At 43.8% G+C, this 21386-nt stretch overlaps 3 non-coding genes across 3 annotated transcripts; 2 read left to right on the top strand and 1 right to left on the bottom strand.

Annotated features, from left to right (window-relative positions):
* The first annotated feature begins 9436 nt into the window (after positions 1–9436).
* On the top strand, positions 9437–9509 carry TRNAV-AAC (transfer RNA valine (anticodon AAC)). The gene has a single exon. It is a non-coding gene; the product is annotated as a tRNA-Val (tRNA).
* A 4009-nt stretch (positions 9510–13518) lies between these two features.
* TRNAV-AAC (transfer RNA valine (anticodon AAC)) lies at positions 13519–13591 on the bottom strand. Its single transcript has one exon. It is a non-coding gene; the product is annotated as a tRNA-Val (tRNA).
* A 1611-nt stretch (positions 13592–15202) lies between these two features.
* Positions 15203–15275, top strand: TRNAV-AAC (transfer RNA valine (anticodon AAC)). The gene has a single exon. It is a non-coding gene; the product is annotated as a tRNA-Val (tRNA).
* The last annotated feature ends 6111 nt before the right edge of the window (positions 15276–21386 follow it).

The following is a 21386-nucleotide window of genomic DNA, read 5'->3' as shown; positions in this document are numbered from 1 at the left end:
GCCGTCTCAGGTCGGAGTGTCGGAGACTTTGTCACCGAAAACGTGGGCGATGTAGGGGGCTATGGTATTAAAAAAGGCGTTTGCAACGTTCAGATAATGGAAAGAAAAGAACAGGTATAATCGTGGTTTAATACGATTACGTAGCTATTCATTTCTTTAACGCATCAAAGGCAGCCCATCATGCCAGCTTATTGTATGTGGTGCAGACTGTATAGTAACGGGCTTCAACTACGCTCGAAAGGTATGAGGCGATAGTTGCCGGCTCTCCTGTGTAATTACAAACACAGTCGCTAGCTAATTTTTTAAGATTCCTCATTACATGAAAGACCACACAACATACACATATACCAAGCCGCGCAATCATTTCTTGCTTCGTCTAATGCCCAAGGGTCGTAGGTTCGCATCCCAAATACGTAAAAATTTTATTTAGTCGCAATTACCTACTTTGTAACACCAAGTAGTTTGAGACAGGCGGTGGTTTTTACGCATGACGTTGTAATCACTTTCATTCCTCGCGTGACGTCGCGTTTCATGTGAGCGTTGTGGGGTGTTTAATTCTTAAACAATATCATGTGGCTGTGACGTCAGTACCCCGTCTACCAATCAGGATTGTCGCGACACACTGACGGCGGCAACGACGTCGGCAATGCCGAAGCCGCATTTTCCGCGATGCAGGACTCTTAGCGCTATCGCGCAAAATTGGCTCAGGCATTTTCATTTTGGCGACTCTCTTTGCTTGGTATAGTCCTGCTCTCCACTAAAATCTGTTGCTCACAGCGCTCAGCACGCAAAGCAGGCACTCCTTCGAGCGCACGCAGTGCTTTCCCACGCCAGCTGCCTGTGCTTATAGTCTTGAGCCCAAGCTAGGTCGAAGCCGCGCTTGGCGTCAGCTAACTGCTTACGTCAAAAAGCTAGGCAAAAAAAAAAAAAAGTTATCAGACAGGCGCGCGCTTCCAATGGCTTGGAATGCTGTTGGTGCTTTCGCGGCGCAAGCGGCTGGCGGTAATTGTCTTGACTGGCAAAATTCCATCCCTGCCTGTGTACTCCAAGTTGCCCATGGGGGCCTCCTGATGACGGGGTGTGCTCTACTGGATACCATGACCTCAATGCTGCGCTTGTCAAGGAAAAGAAGGAAGCATAACGAAGCGTAGCTGCGCAATTGACGCTGGCGAATAGGCTCTCAGCTGGCCCCGGCCGACACTAAGCCTTCAGACAAGCGGCACTGAACTGGATGCGTGATGGTTACTGGCTCTGCCGAGAAATGAGAGGACAGCACTGATCAGATGCCCTAAATGCTCCGATGTAATTGAAAATTGGTTCAAGGCGCAGTATCTGTCACACTTGTGCCTGTGGACACCTGAACCGCGTCGTAAGGGAAGGGAGGAAGGTGGGAGGTAAAGTAGAAAGAGAGAAAGAGGAGCCGTAGTGGAGGGCTACGGAGTAATTTCGACCACCTGGGGATCTTTAACGTGCGCTGACATCGCGCAGCACACGGACGCCTCTTCAAATACCGATTTTCATGTTATTTTCACTGACTGCATGGCAACCCACGATACATTATTGGTGCGGGCAGAGTCTTTCTTTGGACTCCATCTTACATTCTGACTGCACAGCATATATCACTTTACCTAGCTCGATCCACACCAAATTTTGCTAAGCCTGAGTGCAAAAACCATTTAACCAGGCAGGGTTAAAGGACACGCGTTCTCCATAAAATGTGGCGTCGAATTTGTGAGCGAAAAATCACGGGCAACCGCGTTGAATGGCAGGTGGTACTGATAGGTGGCGTTGGTCGTAGGGTTGTGTGACGTCAAGAGACCACATGACATTGCACAATTAACAGGATCTGTAAACTCGGCCAACTCCTTTGACTTGGGAATCGAATTGTCCGCGACCCTTGTATCCCGAGCCAAGCAGCTTTCCCATAGGCCATGTATGCGCGTTCGTACAGCTTGGTTTGCGGGACTTTATACTTTTGTCGGGTGGTCTTTCGCATACTGTTGTAGCTTACGACTGTATACTAATGAGTATGTGAGATAAAACAGATGCACTAATTAAGGGTAACAAAATACATATGTTGGAACGAGGATCCGCAAGGGGCGCCGCAGACGGCATCCCATTGACGCTGCCGCGTTCAAGCGGTCACTCCCGATCCGACAATATATTCTTCAGCGCTTCTCGTGCGATCATAATAACCTTAGTGTATCGTTACCACGAAGTGGTGCCCGTGTGCTGTGCGATCACAACTTCGTGGTAACGATACACTGAGGTTAAAACGAAGTGGTGTCCGTGTGCTGTGCGATGTCAGCGCACGTTAAAGATCCCTAGGTGGTCGAAATTACTCCGTAGCCCTCCACTACGGCTCCTCTTTCTCTCTATCCACTTTCATTCCCAACTTCCTCCCTTCCCTTACGGCGCGGTTCAGGTGTCCACAGAGCAAGTGTGACAGATACTGCGCCTTTCCCTTCTTGCGAACCAATTATTATTATTATTATTATTATTATTATTATTATTATTATTATTATTATTATTATTATTATTATTATTATTATTATTATTATTATTATTATTATTATCGTTACAACGACATTTTAGGGGCAGATCTGCATGTAAATATCGCAAATTCACTTTGCCATTACTACCTTGCTCTATTTCTTTTGTAAGCCGACTGAAAAGTTTGGTTTGGTCTGGTTTGGTTTGGTTTGAGGGGTTTAACGTCCCAAAGGGACTCGGGCTATGAGAGACGCCGTAGTGGAGGACTTCGGAATTTTCTTCTACGTGGGGTTCTTAACGTGCACTGACATCGCACAGCACACGGGCGCCTTGCTCAGTCCCGAGACTGAAAAGTGTCACTCCTGTTTGCGGCCTGTTGCGGTCCGCTGCACGATGTCAGGTAGAACAGATAAATGATACGACGGTGTCAAATGACTGGCTTTTATTTATTTGTATCTCTTCATCCTGAAGCGTTCAGAAAATAATACGTGCAAGATCATTTTGCGGGCGTCTTGCTTTCAGGTTTACGCAAGTCAAGCGCCAGAGAGGTTCTACGAGCGCTTCCTCCGTTTCAAATTCAAGCAATGGGAGCCCGAGATCGACAACTTCATCGTTGGCTTCCATTTTTGAGAAGCCATTTACGCAATAAATAAACCACAGCGACGGAACAAGCTGCTCAACAAAGCGGTACATTGCGAAGGAAGAAAATAAATCTAAAAAAATATGTAGTAAGAGAAAAAGGCCGAGGAACCGTGTCCGGACTGCCAATTCACAACGAACAGGAAAATAGCTTTAAACTCGGCGAGACGTCCGTCCTCTAAGTATGTTATGAAAAGTATGGAAAATTTGTGAAAAGGATTTCTGAAAAGTATGACCAGCGTTTCTTGCTTGCAGAGGTGTGCTCAACAAATCAGCTTCTTCTTTAATCCCCTCGACATCTCATGGACGACGTCATCAATGTCGACCGGTTGATCGGACGAAACGCACATGGTTTCTGTACTGACCGAACAGTTATGCCTCAGTGGCGATGCGAATCGAACCGGAGTACTGGAAGCGAGCGCAGGTGCTGCGATTATTTATTGAGGGTCACGTGGTAGGAGAGGAGCAGTCTCTTGATCAGGTGAAGGGAGAGACCGTGTGCAGTGTGGCGAGTCACGTGGTATGACCTCAGGCCGCTGCTCCGGTGTAAAGGTCAAGGCGCAACGTCCATTCTTTCAAAGTTGCGGCTCGGAAGGTAAGAACATCCGCTCTTAGCTTGAGCAGAACCGCTCAGACAGCGTTAACAGCAGCAGTACGAGCGTGACTGCAAGCGCTTTCATTTGCAACGGTTCCCACCAGTTTTCTAGCACCAACCGAAAGATTTTGAGTCCGTCTCGGCAATGTTCTGTGCGAGCTCAAAACATTTTTTTGTTGGTGCAAAAAATCCGTCAAAAACTTGATACGATGTTTAACTTTGGTTTTGAGCGCAACGTAGGCAGCACAATTTTAAGAGATGCGCCATCTGGCGGTATTACAGAGCATGCATATTCTGCTCGGTGACAGATGCTTAATTTCTTGACAACATATTGGATGATCAAATTATTAGCGCGAAAATAAGTTTTATCTGGGAACAAGCATGCTGTAAACTTTATATAGTGCTTGCGAATGTGGATATCAACGCTTTGCACCATCATATAGGCTTCACTGTTTTAATAAAGCAGAAATATAAAGCCGGAATCTTCGATATACCGATGTGTACCATGCGTCCTGTTCCATTCCCAACTAAGTTACTAGTACGGCAACAGCATTGCCGCTGTTCCCAAACTAAGTCACTAGACGTCGCCACCATAACTAAATGCTGGCGTTTTTGATATAAAAAGTTCTTTGCAGTCAACTTTCTTTGGTACTGCAGTTAAGGCTTAACATAAAAAAAAAGGAAAGGAAGCAAGGGGTGCTTTCGAAACCGCCACTGAGTTTTTTTGGACTACGGTTTTGGTCAAAAGCTTCACGCGTTCCTTCGCGTTGAGAAATCATTCATGATTGAGAAATGCGGTTGCACAAGCGGCCACTCTGAGCGGAATAATCTACTTCAGGTTTCAAATGAAGAAAGCACGGTAAGTCTGCCTCATCGATCGAGAGCCGGCAGCTTTCCAGGCACAGCAAGTGTGGCCAACGGTTGCTTGAGGTTATCAGTCATAAGTATGCACTCTGCCCAATTGGCTACAAAGCTACACATTTTCTGTGTGGCCCGTTGTCAAGGGTTACGTAGTCACCGTTAATCGCAAATGTGCTTGGGATGCGGTGTTTTACTGGGATGTGTTACAAAGGACACTTAAAAAAGACCTGCCATTGACGCCACGTGGAATTCGGTACTCGGCAACTGTTAATGATGATTTTCAGTATGACCTCATCATGCTATTGGGCCTTCACAGTATTTGGAGGAGTAGGATGGCTTATAGACACTGTGATGTCGATGCACGATCTGTATGTGATTATTTTGTTGAACAAGTGTATAAACTAAAAGAAAATTTGAAGCAGCAAGACGCTGCGGAGGAGGTCTTGAGTCTGATGGGCGAACTTGTGGTAATGACAATCCATTAGACATGGTTGTCAGCCAAGGGGCATGGCAACCACGATCTTTTACTGATGTATTTGTACCAATTCATGCAATAAAGAAAAAAAAAAGTGCTTGTGGTGTAGTGAAATCAGAAATACAGTGCATAAAACGCGTAAGCCAGGCTTCGGCAAACACGGATTAAAATTCTCTCAGCGACACCAAAACATCAAGCAAGGTAATCCATTCTGGTGGATCAGGGAGTGCTCGGTAACACTCTCTTAGTGAAACGACACTTTCAACAAAATGCTCGCGAACAGGACGCACGACAAGGTCAGCATGTTCAAATTGCATCCTCGTTTTCCATATTGAGTGCAGGCCCAGAAGCATAATCAAATCATATGGTATATCCTGTGATGTTTCTATCGGCAAGAACCTTATTCCATATGGATCGAGTGGTAACTGTTTCTTAAGCGTGCGCTGTAAAACAACCCAGTGAAATATTGGGTCCCAGCAGTCAAGAAAAACATGCTCTATTGTTTCAGGTGTTTTGCATAAAAAACAATTGGTAGTCCAAATGTCAAAGTCAGCAATAAAGAAAAAAAAGTGCTTGTGGTGGATATTGTGACCCCTGTGGCCGTTGCTGTGCAACAATGTCCAGACCAGAGCCAAGTTCCTGTGGCTGACGGGCTCGCGGCTGCCGACGAGCCGGTCTTGAAACGCCGTGCATCATGTGCCTCCGAGTCCAGTGAGGAGGACGATCAAGCTGGCAACAAGCATCGTCGTCGCGGTCGAGCGTCGAAGCACAAAGGGAAGTGCCGGCGTTCGCGGTCGAGGAGGCCTGGCGGTGGTTCGGAGGCGGATTCGCAGTCTTCCGAGAGGCAAATGGAATTGTAGACAAAACTATGTGCTGTCACCATGGCTGTCTCTGAAGAGATAGTGCTTGCAACTCTCAATGTACGGGGTCTTAGGTCTCGCCAGAGACAGATGCAACTTCGCCGACTTTTGCACAGCAGGCGTCTAGATATTGTGGCAGTCCAAGAGACGAAGATAGAGAGAGAGGAGGAAACCGAGAGGGCGTTACAGCCCTTTTTGGCAGATTTTAATGTCATTGTTGCGCATGCTGTGGGCTTGTCGGCAGGTTGTTTTCTGTTTGTTGTTTTCGCTGCCTTATACTGGCCTAACTTATAATATCGACGCCGAGGGTCGGTTGATATGTTGCGATCTTCTACTCTTTAGGAAGCCATGGCGGATAATTAATGTTTATGCTTTTAATACTGTGACACAGCGCATTAGTTTTTTTTAACACATAGCCAGCTTACTTGACCGTGACCGACATCTTGTGCTAATGGGTGACTTCAACTGTGTTTGCAACCCCATAGATCGTTCTAATCCAGACGCACGCAGTGACAGGAGGGGGGAACTTTTGTTCCGTGTTACAGAAGATGCGGGACTGGTTGATACAGGGGCATCCTGCCGTGCTTTTAGATCATTCACCCACATTCAGGGGCATTCTCACGCTCGTCTAGACCGGATCTATGCATCTTGTACATTAGTTTCCCGCTGGCTTGTTTGCGAAACTATACCGGTTTCGTTTTCTGATCATAGCATGGTAGTAGCCCGGCTCGGCGGCAATGACCATTCAAAGTTTAGGCCGCAGTGGGAACTTTGGAAGTTAAACTCATCGCTGGTAAATGATCAAGAATTTATCATTCGTGTGCGCTCACAGCTCCAATCATGTTTTTCCAGAAATCTACCATTGTTCGCCGCTTGGGAAATGTTCAAGCAGGAAGTACGTGCGATAACAATTGAACTTGGCTCAATTAAATCTTTCTACAGAAAACATCAGGAGGAGACACTTAACAAAAACTTGTGTAACCTGTATGAGCTATAGAATGTGAATCCCCTGGATCATATACGGACGAAATTGCTAGTGTCAAAAGTCAGTTACAAAGGCATGATGCGGAACGATACAGGGGTGCCTTAATTCGATCTCGTGTCAAGCGTGCTTTGCACTGCGAACGGCCGACGCGGCAAGCTTTGCTTGATGAACGTCATCATGCGACTGCAAAGCTGATTCCGGGAATTATGCGTAATGGCACATTGGTTACGAGTACGAATGAGGTTACGTCCGCATTTGTGGATTATTACTCGATGCTGTTTAGTGCCACTCCTCCTGTAAGAAATTCTAACATCTCGCGTTTCACATCCCTGGTGAGCCCTTTATCAGAAGATGATTGTTCTGCAATTAGTAGCTCTTTCACGCAGCAAGAGGTAGAAGTGGCAATTGATCAATTACCTCTCTCAAAAACGCCTGGTCCTGATGGCATTTCCTCTGAATTTTACAAAGCATTTAAAACTGTTCTTGTTCCTATTCTGCTAGATGTCTTCGCGATAAGTTTTGATCTAGAAACCCTTCCCGAGACTTTTACAAAATGCCACACAGTCCTAATTCCAAAGAGTACTGATGAAGAAAAATTACGCTCAGTAGAAGGCTATAGACCAATCACACTGGCAAATGTGGATTACAAGATTTTCGCCAAAATTTTATCAAATCGCCTACAGTTCGCAATGTCGGTTCTCATTGGCCCTCACCAGACGTGCGGCTTGAGGGGCCAAGCCATACAAAGTAATGTACATATTGCGCGCACAGTCCTCGAATCATGCTCCTGCTCTCACGATCAGGTTGCTTTACTTCAGGTCGACCTCGCAAAAGCATTTGATCGAGTTCGTCGTTCTTTCCTGTTTTCTCTTCTGGAACGAGCGAACGTTGGTTCTGTAGTACTGAAGGGGGTGCAACTTTGCTATAGAAATTGTTCGACTCGCCTAATTGTAAATGGCCACCTATCAAACCCCATACCAATCAACTCTTCTGTGAAGCAAGGCTGTCCGATGTCTCCACTGCTTTTTGCTCTTTACTTGGAACCTCTTTGTCAGAGTGTTTTACATAACAGTAGTATCCATGGCTTCCCTCTCCTTGGAAATGAGGTTAAAGTGCTTGCATATGCGGATGATTTTGCGTTTTTCTACACTGACAAACCAAGCATAGAAAAAGTTATATCCAGCATACAAGAATTTGGCGTTGTTTCTGGTGCTCAGATGAATCACTCCAAGAGTTCCGGCCTTTGGTTTGGTTCGTGGGGCTCAACACCACCCCTATATGCAGGAATTGAATGGTCATGTGTGCCACCTAAATATCTAGGCGTTCCACTGCATGCATTTAAGTCAAGTTCAAATTACTGGAAAGAGCGCGTTCCAGTAGTCCAGCGTTATGCTAATACATTTGTCCCCTATCGGCTTTCAATATTCGGTCGGGCTCAGGCCTGCAACATGTTGTTGGCGACAAAACTTTATTATGTGCTTCAGGTCCTCCACTGTGCTAGGCATTACATCCAGCGCTTTCAACGAATATTTGCGACGTTTATTTGGCCATCCAATTTTGAACCGATTCGGCGTGATAACCTATTCAGACCTGTTTGTGCAGGGGGGCTCGGCTTAGTGCATCTGTATGTAAGGCAGTTAGTTGCCCGTTTCTTCTTTTTTCGTGATTGTTGACATCCGATTATTAGAGCATTCCTACAAGTTAATTTCATGAATCTGCTTCCCGACTTAGTGGTTTCTTCAGATTTTACTGATCGCCCGCACTTACTAGGATTTATGCAGGAAGTTTATGCTTCGGTGAGGTTTTTGACAGTACGATTCTCGAATGAGTACTTATATTCTGTTTCGCGCAAGATACTATACAAGGATTTGGTAGCAATGCTTTTTCCGCCACCACTGTATCGTTCTTTATACTTTGGCTTTAAGGGTCATGATGTGTTAAAAAGGGTGCGCAAAATGCAGATTTCTCCTTGCACGAAAACATTTTTCTTTAAATTACACACCGAAGCTCTACCTGTTAACACATGGCTCCATAGAAAAAATATTTTTGTATCTTCTGTAAACTGCCGTCTGTGTGATGTGCCCGAAACTATTGAGCACTGTTTCATTAATTGCAAAGACGCAATTCTTTTTTGGGATGTGCTGCAAAGAACTCTAAAGAAAGACTTTGTTCTAAATTCGTACAGTGTGCGGTATCTTGCTGTTACACAATCTGACTACGAACCATATGACATGTTTTTCCTTATTGGACTTCATAGCTTGTGGAAGACACGCATGTCGGATCGCAACGCTGAACCTGTTGTTCCACCTAGACTCCATTTTAGCAGAATGATGCTGCAACTGAAGGACACTTATGATGAAAATGACTTTCAACCTGATTGGTTTCCGCAGGTGACACGGTGCTTATTTTTGCCTGCCTTTTAAAAAGTTGTCTTCTGTTGTGTATCTCAGCAATGGCTGAATGAATTGTAAATAGTCTGTGTACATAACCCTTTTTGTATAGTAAATACCATGTCAGAAAAAAAAAAAGTGCTTGTGGTGTTGTGGTCATCACATCCGCCTAACACGCAGAAGGTCCCAGGTTCGATCCCTGGCAGGCACAGATTTTGTTTTGCGACTGCGGTTATTTTTCTCACTTAGACAATTTCAGTGTCTCTTTTAGTCATCCGTATGGGCAAGATGATGTTTCTGCCGACAGCACGCCTTAATATCAGTGTCGCCTTGAGATTCAATACGACTTTAGGGCATCGAGGCACCCTAAAGCTCAGTGAATTTAACCTTTGTTCGCGTGTATGTGCTGAATACCTCTGGATGTGTATACGTCATTTCCGTGTGTGCGCCTGTACTCGCACACGCAAATACGCTTGCAAATGTGTGCATTTGAATGTTGTGCATCGCTATTCAACAAAAAAGCGGTTTATATTTCCTTATGGCAGCCGGAATAACGCTCTACTATACAGTCGGATGCAACTTAATGCCGAAGTGGCAAATGTTCCTCCAGCCATTCGCATCAACCGATTGACACGACCTTGCAGTTAATCTGCTAATCCGCAGTATATTCACATTAAGGACGTCAGTCGCAGACGGCGAGCAGCTGGCGCTACTGTTGTGAGCAATTCGCGCATGTCAAATAAATTGGATATGAGGGAGTGATACTAAGCTGGCTTATTTGTGATCTGCCAAAGCTTAAGTGTTTACTGACATCTCTTCTTTTTTAATGAATAAGTCTGCACTTTGCAAACCATGCATTTCTTTATTTAAAAAAAAAAGCATAAAAAACGCTTTTGAAGCTATTCGAAATTTCCGGAAATATAGCATTTCTAACGGTGTTCTCGTCTAGTGTCTAAAGAAAGATAATTTTTTTTTTTATCGCTGGCACAGAATCGAACCTACATTTATTTGCAGGCTATGTATTTATTCTATTTTCTTTTATTTCTTCTTCCAAGGTCAGGGGTTGTTGTTGTGGCTGTAGGAAGAAGAAAAAGAAAATGAACGGGCCTGCTACTGGCTCTGTAGCTGAGCCACCTCCGCTGCCTGCCACAGAATGTTTATCTGTTGTAGGCCGTCATTGCACCCGCCACTGTTTCGGTGGTGGACGACGGCTGTTGTTGCTGTGTATGTCTTTCTCTCCCTCTTCCTCTGCTTTCTTCTCTATTTTCTCTTCTGTCTATAGAGAAGAAAGCAGAGGGAGAGAAAGACAAACGCAGCAACAACAGCCGTCGTCCACCACCGAAACGGTGGCGGGTGCAATGACGGCCTACAACAGATTAAAAATCTGTGGCAGGCTAGCCCCCGCCGCAAACGGCGGTGATCTACATGTCCCAGCCCCATCAGGAGAGTACCAATTCGGAAATCGTCGGACTTCTGTAGGTTTGTAGCGCTGTGGTTGACTTGCTGATGTGGAACTCATTTTAATTTAGCCCAAAGCAAATACAGGACAGGGAAGCGTGCACATGAGATGAAGCACGACTGGCACTCAAGCGATTTATTGAAGGAATGACCGCAGAATATATTATATGATCATAATCCTGCGCTAGTGCCACCTTACAATGAAAAGTGCAAATTAGCAAGCAGGAATTGAATCGACCTGACAGAAATAGAGTTCCTTTGGAGGAAATAGAAATCCCTGTAAACTCCAAAATTTTTCCACGCCATGGTGGTTCTGTAGTTACGGCGCCTGGCTGCTGTTCATGGACATAGAATACAATACAATAATAAGTTTATTTCCAGGTTCAACTTCGCAGTTTGACAGTGTCCAGGAAACCCATACAAGCAGCAGCACACGAGTGGTGAAGAAAATCTCCAAATCTGTCATACATACAGTAGTAACATTCAATAAAATAATTAAATACACATGCAAACTCACTAATAAGCTTTACACTAAATGGCACAAGCATAAAAAACAGTTAAAATGCGTACTAATTTAAGAGAAAAATATCAACGGGGCAAACATTCAGCAATCTACAAACAGAAGCATAAAATCACATTTCAACAAAATATTTGCGCAGCTCGGCTTTTGTGTATCCTATTTTATTTTGATAAGTGTTTAGAACATGGGGCAGGTTGCAAGATAACATCTGTAATTTATAATCAGTGCGAAAACGTGGTACATTCCATGCATTAGTACTTCTTGTGTGCATGTTAGCGCGATGCGTCTCCAAAGATGCCAAGGAAGAATAAAATTCGGCAACGGATACCTTCGAAAAATACATGATTTGTAGTAACCTATAATCATATAATTGATCAACACGGGTAATGTTATGTGTTTGGAATGCATATTTGGAGGTAGTCGCATAATCAACATTAGCTATTATTTGAACAATTTCCTTTTGCATTACGAGAAGCTTATTTATGTTTGCCTTATTCATTGTAGCCCACACTAAACTACAGTAGTTAAGGTGAAAAAAAAAAAAAAACATAATGCGTAATAAACTTGTAGTTTACACTTCATAGGTAGAGTTGCACGACATCGCAAGAAGGCCCCACAGACAGAAGAGATCGAGTTTTTTTTTGCAGAGATGTTCAATATGAGCATTCCAGTTTAAACGAGCCGAAAAATATACACCAAGGGATTTATGTTCCTCAACAATTTCTATTTGTTGGTTTTCAAACCTTAGTACGCAGTTTGGTATTGTCGGCTTGTTTCTTGCGCGAAATATTACAGCCTTTGACTTTGTAGGATTTATCTTTAATTTATTCATCATTGACCACCTAGATAATTTATCCTGTAGGTTATTACCTTTCGCTATTACATCGTTGAGATTACGGCCTGAAAAAAGTAATGTGCTACCATCGGCTTAAATTACAATATGAATAGATAGATATATAGTTACAATGTCATTTATATAGGCATTAAACAAAAGGGGTCCAAGTACGCTCCCTTGCGGGACACCACAGCCAATGGGTAAAGGGGGTGAAAGTTCATTATCTACAGATACTGACTGGCTTCTGTTTTGGAGGTAATCTTCAAGCAGTCTGAGTGGTTTACCACGGATTTCGTACATTTGAAGTTTATAAGCAAGAATCGGATGATTTAAGCAACCAAATGCCTTACTAAAATCAAGGAAAAGGCCCACCGTATATAAGTTATCATTGATATTGTTCAAGATAACTCCTTTTATTGCTAATAAGGCTGTTTCTGTTGATTTGCCTGTTCTGAAACGAAATTGCGACTCAGATGTTACCTTATGTTTATCAAGATACTTCGTTATTCTTGAAGAGATAACATTTTCCAGTTCCTTAGAAAACACGGGGAACACCGAAACGGGCTTAGTTTCTTGGAAGGTTTCGGTCGCCCCCTTTATAAATTACTGACACTTTTGCAGTTTTGATTCCGTTGGGAAAAACCCCGGATTATAGATATGAGAAACCATGGAACAAATTATAGATAAGACATATTTCAACGGTGTCATCTGCATGGCATTTATATCTAAGGCTTTGCTCAAACTAATTCTCATATACACGTTACAAACTTCAATTGCATCAGTTGGCTCGAAAAATATAGTTTCGCTATCCTGAGTAGGGTAACCGGCGATAAGGGTACCTGTAGGATCTTGAGATGAAGTAACACTATTAAGAAAATGTTTGTTGAAAGGTTGTGTGAGAGAGTTTGAAATGATCAAATCCTGGCCGCGACGGCCGCTTCTTGGTGGAGACAAAAACCAAGGCCCCAGTATAGTGTGCGATGTCAGCGCACGTTAAAAATCCCCGGGTGGTTGAAATTTAACGAGTCCTCCATTACAGCATCACGATATTCTTAGTCACTTTTGGATGTTAAACTTTATAGATCACAGTTTCTTACCCTTGCACGTAGGCTGTCGGCGCCCTCCTGATGAAGATCAGGAAACCCCTATGTGGCCTTCTCTATTTCCAACAGCTGTCGCCAAATTCATAATGAGATGTATGTAAACTATTATTTTTATGATATGCCTTTAACTGAATTTGGGTGCGTTAAGCAGCCTGACGGTGCTTGTACTGACTGCACTGATTTCGAAAATGCTGTCGAGTATTAGTTACTGCGCCTTGGCAGAAATTTTTGTTGCACTAACCGTAGCTTGTGAGAAACTTGGCAAAAAAAAAAAAAAAAAAAGGACCAATAATAAAAAGTTACTTGTGCCTGCCAGGGATCGAACCTGGGACCTTCCGCGTGTTAGGCGGATGTGATAACCACTACACCACAAGCACAACTGAAGGACCGCATTCTTGGAAAGGAATTCCCGTCGAGCAAGGTGCTAGGCGCTGACCTACATTTTCAACCGGCATGAGCTCCACCGCGCTAGAAAGCTTTTTCTTTTTTTCTTTTTGCGTGTGTGTGTGTGTGTGTGTGTGTGTGAAAATATTCTTGAGTTCTGTCGTTAATACGCTCTACTATCTACAGTTATCTCTCCTGCAGGAGTAGCCGCAGAGCGACCGGAGCACCGCCGTTCCCAAAGACAAGCCGGCGCGGCTGCACGCCTGTTAGCAGAGAGTGGCCACGCATGAGAACGGTTCTGGAGTGCAGTCGTTTCCCTAATCGGTGCTTTCCTGAGGAAATTTCTTGCTCCTCGCGGTAAATGCTCACTGATGTGCTATTACGGTTGGTTGGTTGGTTTGTGGGGTTTAACGTCCCAAAGCAACTCAGGCTATGAGAGACGCCGTAGTGGAGGACTCCGGAAATTTCGACCACCTGGGGTTCTTTAACGTGCACTGACATCGCACAGCACACGGGCGCCTTGCTTTTCGCCTCCATCGAAAAGCGGCCGCCGAGGCCGAGGTGTGCTATTACCTTCAAGCACTCATTTACTAAGTGTGCAACGTATTCACTTACCGAACAGCAAATGAAGAAAACCAAGAAGCAAATATGAAAATAAACAGTCACAGCGCCAAAAAATGCGCATTCAAAACGCTTGTTTACCAGGGCTATAAATTTCGTTCGCCTGAAATGCTATCTAGGTGCTTCTTGTTAATAATAATAAAAAAAAAGGCCTTTGCGTAACTAAGTCTGCGCACTCGCTTTGGGTGTTCTCTGTGATAGATATTAGGACAACATGAACTCAATTCATACTACATACTGCTCTAAATGTTTCTCTCTTCCGCTCATTTCATCCCCATTCCTACCTGCAGGTAGCTATAGACAAGTGAGTATCGCCAGGGTACTACTATTCCTACCTTTAATTTCGTATGGTTTCATTATCGGGTCACTGCCTAATATTAGTCACTAAACCCACAAATTACCACGATAGGATTTTTCCATTTTACGCAATGCACGATTATTTACGACACGCAGTATCGACAACGCCGGCAGCTCTTCGACCAAACAAATTCTAGAGGCTATCGCTTAAAAAAAAACACATACACACAAAAAAAGCCATATTTCTCTGAAGCTGAAGTCATAAGACGGTACGTAATCTTGCAGTCAACCTTCAAGTTTTAAACCCATTGGCTTCCACCGGGAGACTTTATCGACGGCTATCGTACGCACTAGACTCGGCGTACATTGTTTTTGCGGCCTTTATAGATTTGCATCACATGCACCTAACAAGCAGAAGTGTCGGGTTTATCTCGCGGGAGGCACAGATGATTTCAAATTTTCGCGCTGTACAGAGAGTAGCCAACGTGTGTAATTCGCCAGCTCTGATGGTGCGCCCTTCGATATTTAGGTGGCGCCAAAGTCCCGCATGGTGCCCCGCATTCAATACCTGCGTTTCACGGAAGACATATATACTGCTACGAACGGCTCATACCGGTTGAAAATGTAGGTCAGCGCTTAGCATCTTGCCCGAGAGGGATTCTTTTCGAGAACGCCGTCTCGCAGTTGTGCTTGTGGTGTAGTGGTTATCACATCCGCCTAACACGCGGAAGGTCCCAGGTTCGATCCCTGGCAGGCACAAATAACTTTTTGCACATCTATCCTCGCTGTTGGTTCGTGAGCCCTTTTTAGCAAAACTGCTCAAGAGCTTTTGTTAGTGCGATATAAAATTATCTGAAGGCCCTAACTGATACGCGACATCATTTTCTAAATCAGTACTAGCAGCTTAAGGCTGCTTAGCGCAATAAAATTTGATTTTAGTTCACAAAAGCACACCACAAAAATTACACCTTGGCAGCATTTCATTTTGCGTTTAAGTTACAGTGTTGAAAATAGAGAAGCATACGTAGCGGTTTCTTTTTGCTTCAATTGGCTCCTTGTTGTAGCTCTTAAGTCTATAATAGCAGTTCCTTAAAAAAAAAAAAATAGCACATAGCGCGATAACCCACATTCAGAAGTCCATTGACTTGCAGAGCAAAACTTAGAGGAAACATATCCTCTTGTAGTCTGAAATGTCACAGCTTTTTGAGAGCAGCTTTATGAAAAAATTAGAAGGGTTCAACGCTGCTGAACCGAATATGTAGCGAAAGCATTAGCTGCGCGTGACCGAGCGTTCTTCTTCTCAAGTAGACGCGGCTGTCGCGCATGCGCATAACGGGCGGGGCACAATCACGCGAAACTCGGCTCTGACCCGTGTAGTGTAGCTTTACGCTACAATAACCATTGCACTTCCAAGCCTGAAAACTTCAAAGGAGTGATGTCGAAAAATGAAACCTTACTTTTGAACACGTGTTTTAACACGTTCTTATAATATTTGCATTCCTTCCCGTTTTATTCTCAATGTTTTTATTCAGTCCCAAAAAGAAGAATGTCGTTGACGTGAAGGAGGGTGAGGAAAAACTTTATGGTCGTCATTTCATTAAAGGCTATTGATTTCATGGGAGGTGGACAACAGTCCTTGACACTCGACGGACTCCAAAGTCTAAGCAGCGGTTCCCAGTTGTATACATACTGCTACCGTGGGGTTCGAGCTGGACATAGCACCCTCCTAGTCCAAAATGCTGTTTAGGTATAGTTTTGCCTTAGGTGTTAACCCAGGGCCGTCGTGCAGTGTGTTTGCGAGATCTTTGCAGAGTGCGGGATCTTGCAGTGTGTTTGCGGGAGCACTGTAATTTTTGAGTTTAGGAGAAAACTAGAATCGGTATATTTGTGAAATTCAAAGGGATTGGTGGAAGAGCCAGTTTGCGGCTGCCTTCATGCAACCTGCTGCAATTTACTGAGTGAGTTTATGGAAAGGGGAATTTTGGCGTGCTATTGCGGCAGTGCGTTAAGTTTTCTTGAGATTTGTTTTAAAGAACATTTCCTTTTTTATTTCTTCATTACAGCTTCGTGGTTCAAGAAACGTCACGTGCTTGATGCTTGTCGATATTTCCCACAGGAAGAAATGTTCAAATATCTTCTCTGAAGAAAAATGTTGTGCTATGCTTTAGCGCTTTTTGTCGTGATGCAGTCTGGTGTTCGCTCTACTCAGTATTATATGGTTCAGAGCAAACCGCATAGAGAATCATCCACCCTAACGATGGTCATTATCTAATGAGATGTTCTATGTTCTATCGCCTCTCCGCAATGTGCACAGCAGCAGCAAGCCCTTGTGATGCCTGAAACAAATATCACGTGTTTTATTTGACCATCGTATTAAAACTGGTGAAAGAGACTTCCCCATATTGTGGTATGAGTAGCCCTCTAGTTTGTCACCGCCTGTTTGTCTTTCCACTAAATGTTATTTGCATATGCCGCTTTTATCGAACGATCGTGACGCCAACTGCTTTTCCTGGCAATAGAAGTGCGGTTGCAATTATCAGCACTCGCACTACGCCGGTGCAAGTATTATTCCGTACTCAGAAATTTGGTCATTTTCTGGTAACGAGCATTTGGACGCATGTTTTTCGCGTTTGCAGAACTTCTTGATAACAATTAATATATCCACCAATTGTTCTTCGGCAATTTTTTAGTTTCTTGCTAATAGTATTCAAAATCGCGCCCTGTACGAGGATCGCGCACGTCAGAACAACGTCGTAGTGTTCGGTATAAAAGAAAGCCCAGACGAATCAAGAGCTGTTTTGGAAGAAAAGATAATCCAGGAAATATGCCAAGAAAAACTCGGCGTGCAAGTTAGCTCGATCGAACGTATCCATCGAATTGGCAAACCTCACAAGGATCGACCACGGCCAGTCATTATTCGCTTGTTTAATTACAACAAAAAAATTGCAATTTTCCAATACTGTTCCAAACTGAAGGGTTCTGGGGTGTCGGTTTCTCATGATTACTCACACGCCACACTGCAAAAAAAAAAAAAAAAAAGAAAACAACAACAACAATGGCACTCGTTTGAAGTCGTTGGTCAACCTGGCGATAAGGAAAAGTTAGTCCATGACAAACTGCTGATAAGCGACGAACTGTACGCCTGGGATAATGCTACGAACTACAGGGTGCTGTTGCTACGAAATAAGGGGTCGTCGGCGAAACTCAAGGGGTCGTCGGCGAAAAAGATTTTCGATTTATTTGTCGAAATGCGCGAAGCGTGTGTAATAAACAGGAACAGATTGAACATGTTTTACTTTACTACGATCCTCACGTGGTGGTACTATCTAAAACATGGCTGCAGCCTGATATACCTGACTTGTATTTTCCCGCCTTCATACACTTGCTACCGCAAGGACCGCTTGTCGAAGGGAGGCGGTGTTGCGATTTTAGTTAAAAACGGACTGTCATCTCATGCGCTTCCATCAATCAACAGGGATCATGAAAGCGTGTTGTGCCGAATCTACTTTTATGGCAGTACTATCGTCATAGTTGGTGTCTGCAGAACCCCTGGAGTTCCCCATGGCTTTATGTTAAAACTGTACGATGAGCTAGAAAGATACAGAAGGCATAGAATGATAATAGCTGGCGATTTTGGTCTGCCAGATGTCAACTGGAAATTGGTGACTCCGGGCGGACGTGAAGTTCAGAGTGCAGAAACCTTGCTCGACATATTACATCTTACTAGCGTATAAGCCCCGCCGGGGTGGTGCAGTGGTAAGACGCCCGACTACTGTCCGGAGTTCCCGGGCTCGAACCCGACCACGGCGGCTGCGTTTCGGTGGAGGCGAAACGAAGTGGCGTCCGTGTGCTGTGCGATGTCAGCGCACGTTAAAGATCCCCAGGTGGTCGAAATCACTCCGTAGCCCTCCACTACGGCTCCGCTTTCTCTCTTTCCACTTTCACTTCCACCTTCATCACTTCCCTTACGGCGCGGTTCAGGTGTCCACAGAAACAAGTGTGACAGATACTGCGCCTTTCCCTTCCTGTGAACCAATTATTATTATTATTATTATTACTAGCGTATAATGTAAACCAGGTTGTTTTACTCCCCAGTCGCGTAACCGAATAAACGGCGTCAGTGCTAGACTTAATCCTTTGTTCAAGTGACATAACAAATTATTCTACTGAAGTGCATCATGTAATATCTTACCGTACTAGTAGTTTTCAGTTCTTCTCTCCCGCGCAGCTCTGAGCTTCCAAGTTTGTAACAGTAAAAAAATTACCTTAGCGGATCATTCAAGTATTGCTTCCTATTTAGAGGATTCGCTACAGTCATTTGACACTGGGATGCTAACACACATTGGGTAAAGTTTGTCTTTATGCCACTATTGCCTTCACAACTTCGTTCCAGACAAGAAAAGGAGGGTAGACAGGATGAACCCGTGCATAACTAGAGAAATAATCTGCATAAAATGTAAACTCTTTTCTCTTGAACCGGCCTCTTGAATCCGGTATTGTGCCAGACGAATGGAAACTATCTCGCGTGGTCCCGATGTTTAAAAATGACAGCCGAATAGAAGTCGGTGATTACCATCCAATTTCATTAATTTATTCTTGCTGCAAATTACTCGAACACGTACTTACGACATACCTGAACAACCTCTTAGAGCAATCAGGGATTTTAACTAATGCTCAATATGACTTCCGACGAGGATATTCAGCTACAACTCAAATGGTGGTCACTGTAGATGAACTTGCTAAAGTACTTAATGGTAGTGGTCAGGTGAACATGATTTTTTTTAGACTACTCTAAAGCCTTGGATAGAGTTCCTCATAATAAACTAATAACAAAAATGAAAATAGGCTTCCCGCCCCAAATAACTGGATTACATCATACTTATCAAACCGAAAATAATTTGTCGACATCGATGGAGCCAATTCTCGCTTCTTACAGGTGTACTTCGATGTGCCTCAGGGATCGGTTTTGGGCCCGGTACTATTAAATATTTATATAAATGATCTCGTTAAAGCTCTAGAACCGTCTGGGTGCGTTAAGTTGTTTGCTGATTGTATATTTTTTTAAATTAATCAAAACAGTTGATAATCAGTTTGTTTCGAACGCTATATATGCTACAGCTGCTAGCAAATTGGTGCGACAAATGGGAAATGGTTATTAACTTCAATAAAACTATTGCTATACATGTGAGTAAAAAAATTTGCCAATTAAAGTTCGCGCACCACATTATTAACAATGTATTTAAAGAGGTAAATGAGTATAAGTACCTAGGTGTCACAATATCCTCCTGCATGAAATGGACAAATCACATAAGACAATATATGTTCCTCCGCCCGTAGGAAGTTTTGTTATCTCAACTCTCGTATGGTCAGTTGTACTAGTGCATTGAAGTTGAAAGCATATAAATACATAGTAAGGTCGAGCCTCGAATATGCCTGCATTGCATGGGACCCCTACACAACAGATGACGTCCAAAAACTAAAAAAAAAGAAAGACCTATGCCTTGCGGCTCGCTTTATCCCCAATCGCTATAGGCGCCTAGACTCTCCGTCCGCTATGTTGCAGCTTGCAGAACTGGAACCACTGGTAGAAAAAAAGAAAGGAAGCATGTCTAAGATTCTTGCAGTCGCTATAGTTCTCTCGACTAGGGATCCGACCCGAAAACTACATCGCCAGAGATTCCACGCGACCCTCACGCCATAAGCATAGCTTCTGTCTCGCACCCTTTTATGCGCGCACCGATATATATAAATACTCTTTTTTTTTTTCCACGAACAGTTTCTGAATGGAATGCCCTACCCCTCATTTCCCAATTCTTTCACTCTCCTTGATTGATGTACTGTAGCTGTTTGGGGCTGTGAATTTTGTTATTTTGTCTCATTTCGTCATGTATTTGCTGTATTATTCGACATTATTGCATAGACTGTATAACTGTATGCTCTTGCTGGCCTTTTTGCTCATGCTGATGTCTGATGTACTGTCACTTATGTACCCTCCCTTTCCTGCTTAGACATGCGACATGTCCGCAGTATTTCATAAATAAATAAGTTCATTCGGACAGCACAAACTTCACGACGTGCCTGATACCAGTTTATTAATCAATTAAGGCGACAAATGATGTCTTCTTTTTGCTTCCTGTGTGGTTGTTTTACCCCTTTGAGGCAAAGGTCTCTTCAAACAGCTTTCGACTCTAGACAGTAGAATGACTATGGGAGCCAGCTTTCGCACAGCCTTTCTTACTGTAGGTTCAAGCTATCGCTAATGAGGTGTGCACAAGATTTTTTTTCTGTGCTTGGTGCATATCCCTTTTGGTTTAATTCATATTGTCACGTAGTGGTGACGAGGTCGACGACACAAATGAAGGGTCGATGATTGCACTGAAGAAACTCTTTATTTGGGCTGACTTGCGCCCGCAAAAGAACTAAGCAACTCGGCGGCGGCGATAGCAACAAACGCGCTCGTCGGTCGTCGGACAAAGATTGCCCCTTACACTCGGCAACGCTCAATTTAAATGCTGCACAGAACAATCTAGATAACGTCGCTAACAGCTACCAGCACGGGCTGGAACATTGTGGAAAGACACCCGAGTGGCCGGAACCTTCGAGACAGATCTCGGTGCGTCTTGCGCTACAACAAAACCTGATAAAGTTGTGACTCGCGACATCGAGCAGTAACAAACAAAGTTTACGGAACTGATACGTGGTCCAGAATCAGAGTGATAAGCTTGTATGCCGGCGGCTGTTAAAAAACAACAAATACTGTTTTGAAGGTTTCGCGGCAATATATTCGGAGTCAAAATGGAGACGACTTTCTGTCCTCGTGTTCTTTACAGCCAACATGACTGTTCAGCTGCTGCGCTGAACGAGAAATAA

This window comes from Amblyomma maculatum, chromosome 4, assembly GCF_055883805.1.
Source record: "Amblyomma maculatum isolate TAMU_Amacu chromosome 4, ASM5588380v1, whole genome shotgun sequence".
NCBI lineage: Eukaryota > Metazoa > Arthropoda > Arachnida > Ixodida > Ixodidae > Amblyomma > Amblyomma maculatum.
Note: the sequence above shows the minus strand (reverse complement) of the source record. Positions and strands in the feature narration are given on the sequence as shown.